Source organism: Petaurus breviceps, unplaced genomic scaffold, assembly GCF_028583685.1.
Source record: "Petaurus breviceps papuanus isolate PSGF00001 unplaced genomic scaffold, PetGlider_PUasm1.0 90808, whole genome shotgun sequence".
Lineage (NCBI taxonomy): Eukaryota > Metazoa > Chordata > Mammalia > Diprotodontia > Petauridae > Petaurus > Petaurus breviceps.
Genome location: NW_027187349.1, coordinates 7,934,672 through 7,945,664, shown reverse-complemented (window position 1 = coordinate 7,945,664; position 10,993 = coordinate 7,934,672).

Below are 10,993 nucleotides of genomic sequence, written 5' to 3'. Positions count from 1 at the left end.
AAAATAAATACCTGTTATATAACTGATTCATATTATATATTGAAAATATTTTTCCTGCTCCTTATTTTCTTTGGGGAAGGGAGGAGTGCCTAGACACAAATTCTAGAATGGATTCTCTCTGTATCTCTACTATACGGTAGTTTCATTTAAAGTTCTGGGTCAATGCTACTTCCTACATGAGACCTTTCCTCATCTCTCCAGATGCTCCTCCCCCCAAATTACCTATTATTTCTTTTTATGTGTACTTAGTTAAGACTTTATATGTACATTTTAAGAAAAATTCACATTGTCTCCTCTGCTAGAATATAAGCATATCCTAAGCTACAAGTCTCCCCTGGGGTTACCACGTTAGAACATTACCATTAGACGTTAGGCTCCCCCAGAACTGAACTTGGCTGGGTCTGCATGTGACTCTTTAGGGAGAGGAAGTAGGAGCAGTTTCCCAACCCCTTGAGCCCAGCAACAGTTTGAGTACTAAGTTCCTATGCACACAACACCGGGCTATCCACTGAGGATAAGAAGGTGAAAATGGCATCGTTCTTGTCCTCAAGAAATATTGATCTACAAAAATAACTTCTACACATATTTATAAAATACAGGGCAAGGTGTCATAAGCATTCAATAGAGATCCAGATAATACGCTCAAACAAAATTTGAGTGAGGACAAACCACTTTCAGTTGTGAAACCACGAATGGCTTCATAGAAGAGAGGGATTTCAATCAGTGAATTTGAGCAGAGGTGGCATTGCAGGGATGGGGCCTTAGACAAAAGATCACAGGACAAGAATGGGGAATAACTCCTAGTTCAATTTGGCTGGAGTATAAATTACATGAAGCCAAATGATAATAGTTGGCATTATTATTAATCATAATAGAATAATAATTTTAAGGTATGCAAAATGCTTTACATTGTAGAAGGCTAGCTATTTTATGCCAGACAAAGGTATTTTTATTTTTTACTATAGACAATAGGGAACCAATGAAGTGTTTTAAGTAGAAAAACATTAGGTCAGACATGTGGATAAGAAAGATTATTTTGGCAGCTATGTGAAAGATTGAGTGAAAAGGGACAGAATAAAAGCCATGAGATCAGTTAGGAGACTCTTAAAATAGTCCAGTAAATAGAGATAATGGGTGTGAGTGGAAAGAAGGGAGCTGATAAGAGAGAGAGAGAGAGAGAGAGAGAGAGAGAGAGAGAGAGAGAGAGAGGAGGTAGAATTTGTAAGACTTGACAAAGTGACTGGATGTGGAATGGATGGCAGAAAGAAGTGTCAAAGATGACTTAGTGTTTGAGCCCCAGTAACTGGGAGGATGGTGGTGACTCTACAGAAATAAGGAAGTGGGAAGAGGGCAGGTTTAAGACTGAAGGTGATGAGTCTGGTTTGGGCCATATTGAGTGTGAGATTTCAGAGGAACATCCAGGTGGTGATGCTGAGCTGACAGTTAGAAAGAATAGATTAGAGTCCACGGGAGAGATAAGGAATGGATCCATCCATTGATCTAAAGATTATAACTGAACATAAAGGAGAAAATGAGCTCAGCAACAGTGACAATGTAGAGAGAAGACAGGGACCAGAAGACATCCTTGGGAGAATCCTACATGTAGGAGATAGGAGGAAGAGAGTGAATCAGGAAAGGTGACGGAGATGAAACAGTCAGACAGGAGGAGGAGAGTGGGGAAAGAATAAAGGCACAGAAATGAAGAAATTAGAGAATATCCAGGAAGAAAATATGGTCAATATTGTCAGCTGCTGTACAAGGATTAAGGATGAAGAAGAATGAGAAAACTTTACTATAATTTGAGGGAATACTGGGGTATAAATTAGATATAATTAAAGTTGTCTCAGGACTTAGTTTATCATTGTTCAGGCAGCTTAATTTAGATTTGTAAGTATTACTGTCTTGCCCAGAAAGAACAAATTCTAAGGATGGGAAAAGTAAAGAGCCATTTAGACTAAAAGATGCATGGTAGCACAAGGGACAGACAAATAGTACATTTGTATAAGTACATTCTTAATTTGCTAGTATTTATTCTTCCATGGCACATAGGCACTCTTTTCACAAAGTTTGAGTTCTATGTTACCATGAGAGTGACCCTGCCTGGAATTATAACGATGTTGCTACCATCAACCCTCCATCCCCATCTCCAGTTCACCTAACTTTTATATCATTTGGTACTTGACTTCTCTTGTGTCTAGGAACCAACCATCTCTACCCCCTTCTAATCAGTCATCAATAGCCAAGACAAAAAGTTTCCTCCTCTGCTGTCTTCCACTTCTCTGTCCTCCACTGGCACTGTGCTCTCTGGAAGCATTCGTCTGTTTTAAACTTCCCTTCATCTTAGATATGATTGCATTTCTATCTTCCAGGGCTTGGAGAAATCTGGATTTTTGGAAGATATCTCATCCTTTGCAACTGTTTCTCCAATTTCCCTTTCCTGGTCCCCAATAAACCAAACAAGATAAGGAGTTACTCCCCATATTCTCCCTGATGGCAACTTTTTTTTTGAAGTTCACTCTATCATTCTGTAAAGGAACATAGCTATAGAGGTGGAAGGGACCACATATACCATTTAGGCCACCTTCCTCATTTTAGCCAAACAACAACACTTAGCAAAGCCTCTGACTGGGATAATCTAGCTGTAGAAAAGGCCATCATGCTGGCTACATGTATTATCTTATTTGCTAAATGGAATATATCCACATTTCTCCAATTCTCTTTCCTGCTTCCTCAACTTCCTCTGCAGATTCTTCCTTCCCCATCCCTCTCTTTGTACCCCAAATCAATTCCTAATTATTCCCTTCAGCACTTTACTAAGCCATGGTGTGGATGTGAGGAAGTTCCAGCAAAGCAAAGCAACACATTCCAAAATAGGAGGCAGTTAGGTAAATAAGCACAAATAACAGAGGATCATAGGTTGAGATCTGGAAAGGGCCTTAGAGGCCTTTTTATCTTTGTAAAAACAGTGCCTTATGAAGTGTTCAATAAATGTTTTTGAACTGAATTCTTAAGATGTATTCAGTGTGAAAAGAAAAAGAACTGTAGAGTTCATTAGAATTTAGCGAATACAGACCATGCAATTATTGAATATTATGCTACAAAGTACATTAATTTTGATGATGTAATCAAAGATTCGGCAACCTCTAAAATAAGAAAAGTTGACTTGTAATAGCTATTGGATTTTCAATTGTCCTCATATATGAGTAACTATGATTTCCTTATGCTACTACTGTTGCACCTTTAAACTCAAATTAAATCCTACTCTTTTAAGAAGTAAAATTGCATTTGTATTTATCCAGGTGGTGTTGGGTTGGGGGTAGTGGGAGAAAGAACAGTCTTCTAGGGCTCAAAACTTCTTTGACCAGGATGGACTGACAGGTATCATGTGTTAACTACTAAGTAGTTTAACTATTGGAGTTCCCTCTTGGCTTGTGACAAAGGCCTCCCATCAGGCTTTGCCCAGCCCTGACTACCTGGGTTTTCCATCATGCACTCTGTCCACATTTCTTCCTTCCCTCAAAGCAGATTTTTGATCCCTGGCTCTCAGTCCTTTTTTAAGACACCTCTGTTCCCTCACCTAGAGAATTTGATATTTCTTTACGACTTTTTCCCCCTAGGTGAGATAGTTCTATATTTGCATTTCAAAGGTAACTCTTTTAGGTTGTGACTATTAAAACTACTTGAAACACCACAGTTTTATTTGAAATCTAGTGACTCTGGTGTCTGGAGTTTTTGCCTAAAACTCTACAATTATAGTCATCCCCATTGGGGAAGGAAACTTTTCCTTAGAGGCTTCACCCCTAATTATATGTCCTAGTATAGATGTGAGGCTCAATGGCCTCATACATTTTCCTTCTTATCTTTAATGATATACTTGGAAGTACAGTGTGGGGTGGCGAAGGCAGAAATGCTGTATATGTAAATAAGGTACCCCTTTTCATCACTTTTTTGTTGTTATCTTTTTTTTTTTAAACTGCATACCTATAATTCATTCATATAGGGAACTCCAGGTGATGGACCCTTTCCTCCTTTCCCAACCCCCTCTCTCCTTTCACACACATTCATAACTGCAGATCAGTCACAACTCTGAAGTTGTAGTCTGAGAGTACACTAAGAGGTTAAGTGGCTTTCCCATGGCCACATAGCCAATATGTGAGATACCATGCTTAACGACCACAAAAAGAAACAAATCCAGACAATAGCAGAATAGGGCATTGGCTAGACCCAGCTCTGGTTTCTTCTTAACTGTCATAAAAATTGCAAACTGATCTTTCACTTCTCTAATAAACAGGTTGTTCCCTATGATTAAAAACCAAAACCCTTGACCTTTGTGATTTTAATCAGTGGAACTTTTGAACATGCACTTGGCCCAAAAGAGAACTTTTTTAAATGTAGCCTTTGCTTCAGTGCAGATTACCCCCTTTAAAGTCATTACCATGGAGATTTGATGGGTCAAAAGTATCTGCTCATGCAGGCAAGCATTATCTACAGTTCCCTAAGATACCATAGCTTTAGATTTTGAAGGAATATCTACAGGAGGTGGGCGAAAGTAGAGACTGATAAATGGAATTGAGAAGCATGCAGGGTTGAAAGTCAGGACCAAGTACCTTTCTGGATTACAAATTGAATTGTCCAAATATGAATCTGAGGAGTGACCTATAGCTATTGTTCACTTGGAGGATGCCAGGTGAGGACAGTGGAGACATAGACCAAAGTAGAAGAAGTGACTACATGTAAGTAAGGCCCCATGGAGTAAGACCAGGCTAAGAAACTGAGGACAAATAGGGCAATTATGGGGTCAGTGAAATTCACAAACCCAGTTTACAACTTACCTTTTTCCTATCCCTGAAACAAGAAAACAGCTTCCATTTCCCTATCCACTATTCGCTTCCTGTTTTCCCCACTGATCAGATTGGATGTGGGGTATAGGCAAAATTACAGATGCTATTTATGCTCTCTCTATAAGCAGAGCAGCCATCATTTGGAAGTTTTATTCCTTTGATTGCCTGCTTTCATTTCTATGCTGTTTGAAATTATTAAAAACATAAAATCATTATCTAACATGACTTTGTCTAAGAAATCATGGAATAGGATTGAAAAATAGAACACCAAATTTAATGAGAAGAGATTTTTCGCAACTCCGGTTGAGTTGGGGCCAGGCTAATGAGAGAAAGAGAGAAACAAAGGCAAGAGGCAGAGACCCAGAAAGAAAGGAGAGAATATTTGCTTTAAATAATTTTCCAGAATACAATCTCTAGACTAGGGGTGTCAGACATGTACACCCCCAAGTATTGGCTGAAGCAGATAAAAAGTAATGGGGAAATATTTAACAAAATAAATAAAAACACAACAAAACATATATAATATGAGTTTGATACCACTGCTCTAGACCAAAGGTTCACAATCTTTTTTTTGTATCATGGACCTCTTTGGAAGTCTGGTAAAGCCTAGGGACCCCTTCTCTGAAAAATTATTTTAAATGCATAAAAAATATATGGAGAATTATAAAGGTATGCAAATATAATGAAATATTATTATCAGAATATATTTTTAAAGACAAGCTAAAGGACTCCAGGTAAAAATAGCTGCTCTAGACTTTTTCCTTTAGAACCCAAAGAGTCTGAGACTTTTAAAGATGTGGAGTCTAAAAAGCAGGCACGGGGGCAGAGAGGAAGGCAGGAAAGTAGAGAATTGGGGCCAGTTCTACCTGAGGGTACCCCTACATCTATGTCTGATGCTAATCTTGTTTAGCTTTGAGGGTTCCTAGCCCATATACATCCTATTAGTACCCACCCATACACAGTCTACCACGGACAGATTAGAATAGAAATGGTGTCCACAGCCAATCACATGCACTTCTCCCTAAGTAACAAAAATTTTTATACACTCCCCAAACATTATGGCCTTTTTTTTTGTTTCAACACTATCTCTTTTCATGCTATCTATAATGACACTGAATATCTATAAAGAATAAATCTTTGAAAAATAGAAGACAAAGTCATTTACTGGGAGCCTATGGCTTAGTGGTAGAAGCACTGGATTATAGAAAAGAATCTACAATTCCATTACTTGTTCTTTTTACCCACTATCTCACCTTGTACAAACTACTTGTGTCCCTTTAGGCCCAAATTCTCAAATCTGTAAACTGAAGAGGAAATATTTATCTGCTTCATCCCAGTACTTCTAGGAAGGATGAAGAAATGGACTATCTGTCCTCATAACAAACTATGTTGAGTTAAGAGGGAAGGAGGTTTTATTCTTTGAGGAAAGAACAATTTGGTTATTCTTCTTAAAGGCTCAATGAAATCCAATAATTCTGTTTCATTTTAAAAGTTTGTAGTCCGAGGGGACTAATAAAATGAAGGGTGTTGTATTTTCAGAAGATATTTCTGCAATCAGGGTCTTTCATTCTGTAGACTGGAATGTGGAGTTTAATTGGCTGCAAAGTCCCATTTAAGGACATCTAAGATCTGGCTAGGGTTTGTGGACTCCTGAAACCTAAATAAGACTTCATTGATATCCTGCCTTTTCTCTTTGATTTCAACATCCTCAAGAGGGGATATGCCACTTGCCACAGGAAAGAAGATATCATGTAGACTGGATTCCATTATCATCACCAGAAAGTAGCTACTATGCACATGGAACAGTGCTAGGTACTAGGATTATTCCTGTACCTGGAACGAGGTAGCATTGCAGTGTTCTTCATTTTGACTTAAATTAATGTTCTGTTGGTCTTGAGGGAAACAAGGTAACAGGGTAAAATGAGTAGTGTTCACATTTAAAATCACAATCAATTTTTTTTATCACTGGGTAGAAAAGAACAAAAAAGTCAAGGATCTATTAAATTATCCTTCCTCAAAGAAAACTTGTAATTAGTATTTTGTGTGTCAGTTTGTATAATTAGACTGCGGTGGCCTGATAATGGCACTTCAGCCAACAGCATGTCAGTATTTCCATTTTAAATCCCTATTTACAGGAGCTTAAAATCAGTCACCAGTGAACTCATTTGGTTTAGGCCAAAGCCTGAAACTTGATATAGTTGGGCCCTGCCAAAGGAGAAATATTCTCTTTTAAAGAAATATACTAATGAGGTAGTCATTGCTGCATCCTTAACTCAACAAACATTTGTTACACACCTACTATGTGCAAGGTGCTATACTAGGTACTGAGAATAGAAAGTTATTAAAAAGTCTCTATCCACAAGGAGATTATTATATTGTGCATGATGGAGGAATACAACATTTAAATGTGTAAGTAAATGCAAGGTATTTTTAGGAGAAAGAGAATGACTGAAGTATTTGTTAAGCATTTACTATGTAAAAAACCACGTACTAACTACAAGGCTACAGACAGAAAAGTAAGACCACCCCTGCTCTCAAGGAGTTCACATTCTAGTGAGAAAAATAACACATATGAAACATTTTAGCTGCCAAGTCATATGGAAAAGTCTTATGTTCCTTAGGGTGTAGCAGCAAAGCATATTATAATACCTCTTTTTTTCCTATTGGTAAAATCATATCAAATTATGATGTTGAACCATTTGGCAGTGGCAAAGACTCTAGTGGTAAGAACTTTCTTTTCTGTGTCTTCAGTAGCTATGACCATAGTATCTGAAGGAAGATTTGCCAGACTGCATCTCTGTAAGGGTTGCTATAATGTCTATGCTGGAAACAAGACCTGTAGTTGACAGAGAGCACTAATATCTGAGAGAATCTAGAAAGGATTCATTTAGGTCTGGGGCCATTAACTGTTTCTGTGTCATGGACCTCTTTCATGGTTTATTGAAACCTGTGGATGAACCCCTTCTCAGAATAATGATTTTCAGTACACAGAATAAAATACCTAACATTTTAAAAAAAAAAATTATTATGCTGAAGTATAATTATCAATATTTTTAAAGTTCATTGATTTTAAGAACACTTCCAAAGAGGTTAACACTTAAGCAATGACTTAAAGAAAGTAAAGGTGACAAATGTTTTCCAAGTATGGAAGACAGTAGCAAAGTCATGGAGGAAAGAGATAAAATTCACCTTTCAGGAAACAGTTTAACCAAAGTAGGTCAGTTTGGCTGGAACACAGACATGGAGTGATGGATGTAAAATGTGTCTGGAAAGGTAACAGGGAGCCAGACTGTGGGGGTTTTTACCAGTCAGATTGAGTAATTTATATTTTGTCCCAGAAGCAATAGAGAAACACTGAAGGTTTTTGAGAAGCTAGAATAGGAAGATGAATTAGGAGGTTACTGCAGTGGCAGTAACTATGTAGTAAGAAATGATGAAGGCCTTGAAGGAGAAGAGTCATACAAAAGGTGACAGATGGTGTTTAAGTGGAATTGATAAGAATTGGCCATCATAAGAGGATTCCAATGTTGCAAAATAGAATGGCTGGAAGGATGGTGGTGCTTACAATAGAATTAGAGTTTAAAGAAGGAGAGCTATAAGATGTTTTATTTTGGACATACTAACTTTAGATCCCAAAGGCACATGCAGGAGACGTCCTGTAGGCAGTTGGTGATATTCCAAATCCGGGCTACCACTACAGCTGCTTAATAGGTTTGAGTGTTAAGCATGTAGAAATGATGACTGAAGCTAAGGGAGATGGTATAGAGAAAGGGGATCCAGGATTCAGGTTCCATAAGACATTGTGGAAATACCACTCATGCCATGTAGTCACATGACGCATCCAATGTTGCCTAAATATGGCACTTTTCACTGCCTACCTCTCTCAGGGATCCTTGAGTCCTACTGTACCAGTATCCCAAGGACTGTCATCTTGAAGAATCTCTGTTGTCCCAACTCGTCCCCCCAACCACCTGCATCACAAAGTGCAAAAGAGAACTCATTTCTTTATTCAAAAACGTGTATTAAGCACCTTTAGTTAGTGAATATTTGGGAACATGGTATCTAGATAGCACGGGTCCCTCAAGACTATAATACTTCATATGCACATGCTCATGCTTCACTGAGCAACAGGCATTACAGCTTTACATAATAAATATGTATCCAACTTTCCTAGTTAACTAAGATTAGATATGTCAATCAGTAAGTCAAGAAGCATATCTGCTGAATCGTATGCCTGAAACTCTGGATACTTTCCCACCCCTCAACACATACTATGCCATGTACCATAGTTATTGTTGGAGGCTATAAGTTGAGAAAAGTTGCTGAGTACAAAGAGATGGTCATATGCTGAGTGGACACTTAAGAGAAGGGAATGATACCAATGATTTGTTCTGGTGGAAAAGAGAAATATCTCATTATTTATCAATGATTCAGATTAAGGTATAGAGAACATACATTAAATTCTCATGTCATCCAAAACTGGTAGGGTGGGGAGAAGAAAATTAATACAATAACTGGTAGTATTCAAAACAATATTTTTAAGCTGAAAAGAAAAGTGGCTTTAGATCACAGACATAGAACTAGAAGGAAATTTAAAGATCAGCCCAACCCCTCATTTCTCAGATGAAGAAACTATCTTGTCCAAAGTACAAGGTTACTAAATGGGAGAACCAGCATTTGAACTGAGGTCCCAGGACTCTACATTCAACACTCTTTCCATGGTGCCATATTGCCTTCTTTGTTCTCATACTCCTATACCTTTTAGTCAGAGGATCTGAATTCAAGTTCTATTTTTTCTATTTACTAACTATGTAATCTAGAGTGAGTTTTTTCCCTTCTCTGGGCCTCAGTTTCCTCTCTATAAAATGAGAGAACAGGATAGGATAATCTCTGAAGTTCCTTCCAGTTATAAGCCTACAAACAATGGACCAGAACCAACATATTGAAATGCATCAGGGATAAATGAAAAGCACTGCATTTAGGTTCAAAAAACAAATTTTACAGAGTGGAGGACAACCTGGAAATAGTCTATATTAAAATAACCACAAATTATTTTACAAATATTTTAATATTATGAATTATTTTGTGTATTTTATTTTTATATTTGTATTTTTTAATTTGTATATTTTAATTCATTTTTTATTTTTAAATTTAATTTATTCTTTAATTTAATATAATAAATTAAATTTAAAAATAAAAAATGAATAGTAAATTAGAAAATATAAATAGAAAAATATATTATATGTTATATAATATAGTCATATATAACATATCTATAAATAAATTAGAATATTTTATATATAAATTTAATAGAATTAAAATATATTTTACAAAGATAAAACAAAAAATAAAATAAATCACAAATTATCAAACATAAGCTTAAGATGAATCAACAACAAGTTGCAACTGGCTCTCAACTAATTCCTTCACTATCGCCACCACTCCCCACAAAATAATGATGATGATGATGATGATGATGATGATGATGATGATGATGATGATGGAATCTAATTTAATAGCATATAAGTTCCCTAAAAGCAGGACATGCTTCATTTCTTTCTGTATAAGCATTAATTAAATACCTGTTGAATTTAGTCATTCTTCAATATAACTAATGATGTTCAATATGGTTTGGTGAATATTGTCCTTGAGTTTCATCAGTGACAGGATACTGCTCTTATAAGGGTCTGGAATATCAAGGAAATACTTTTTCACTCATGCAATTCTCTAGTAGAACTCGATGAGCAGAGGAGAAAAGATGACCATTTGAAGTATTATACTCACCACTAAAATGATGTTTTCATGGGTTCCTGTTCTGGCCTTTATAATGCTACCAATGCTACTTCCACCACCCCTCTAAACTTTGATCAAAGACATCTGTTGAATTGGCCTTAGTTCTTTCACAATGAAAGTCTTTTCTTTTGTAACCAGAACAGTTTATTTGCAGCCTACTAAAATTATCTAAAGAAACGTCCTTATCTTCTTCTTGGTTACAGGATCTCATTTCAGATTTCATGTAAATATGGTACTGTTTAGAGAAGGTAGGTAGTATAGTAGGCTGGGAATCAGTAAGACTCATCTTCCTGAGTTCAAATCTGGCCTCAGTCACTTACTAACTGTGTAACCCTGGGCAAGTCACTTAACATCGTTTG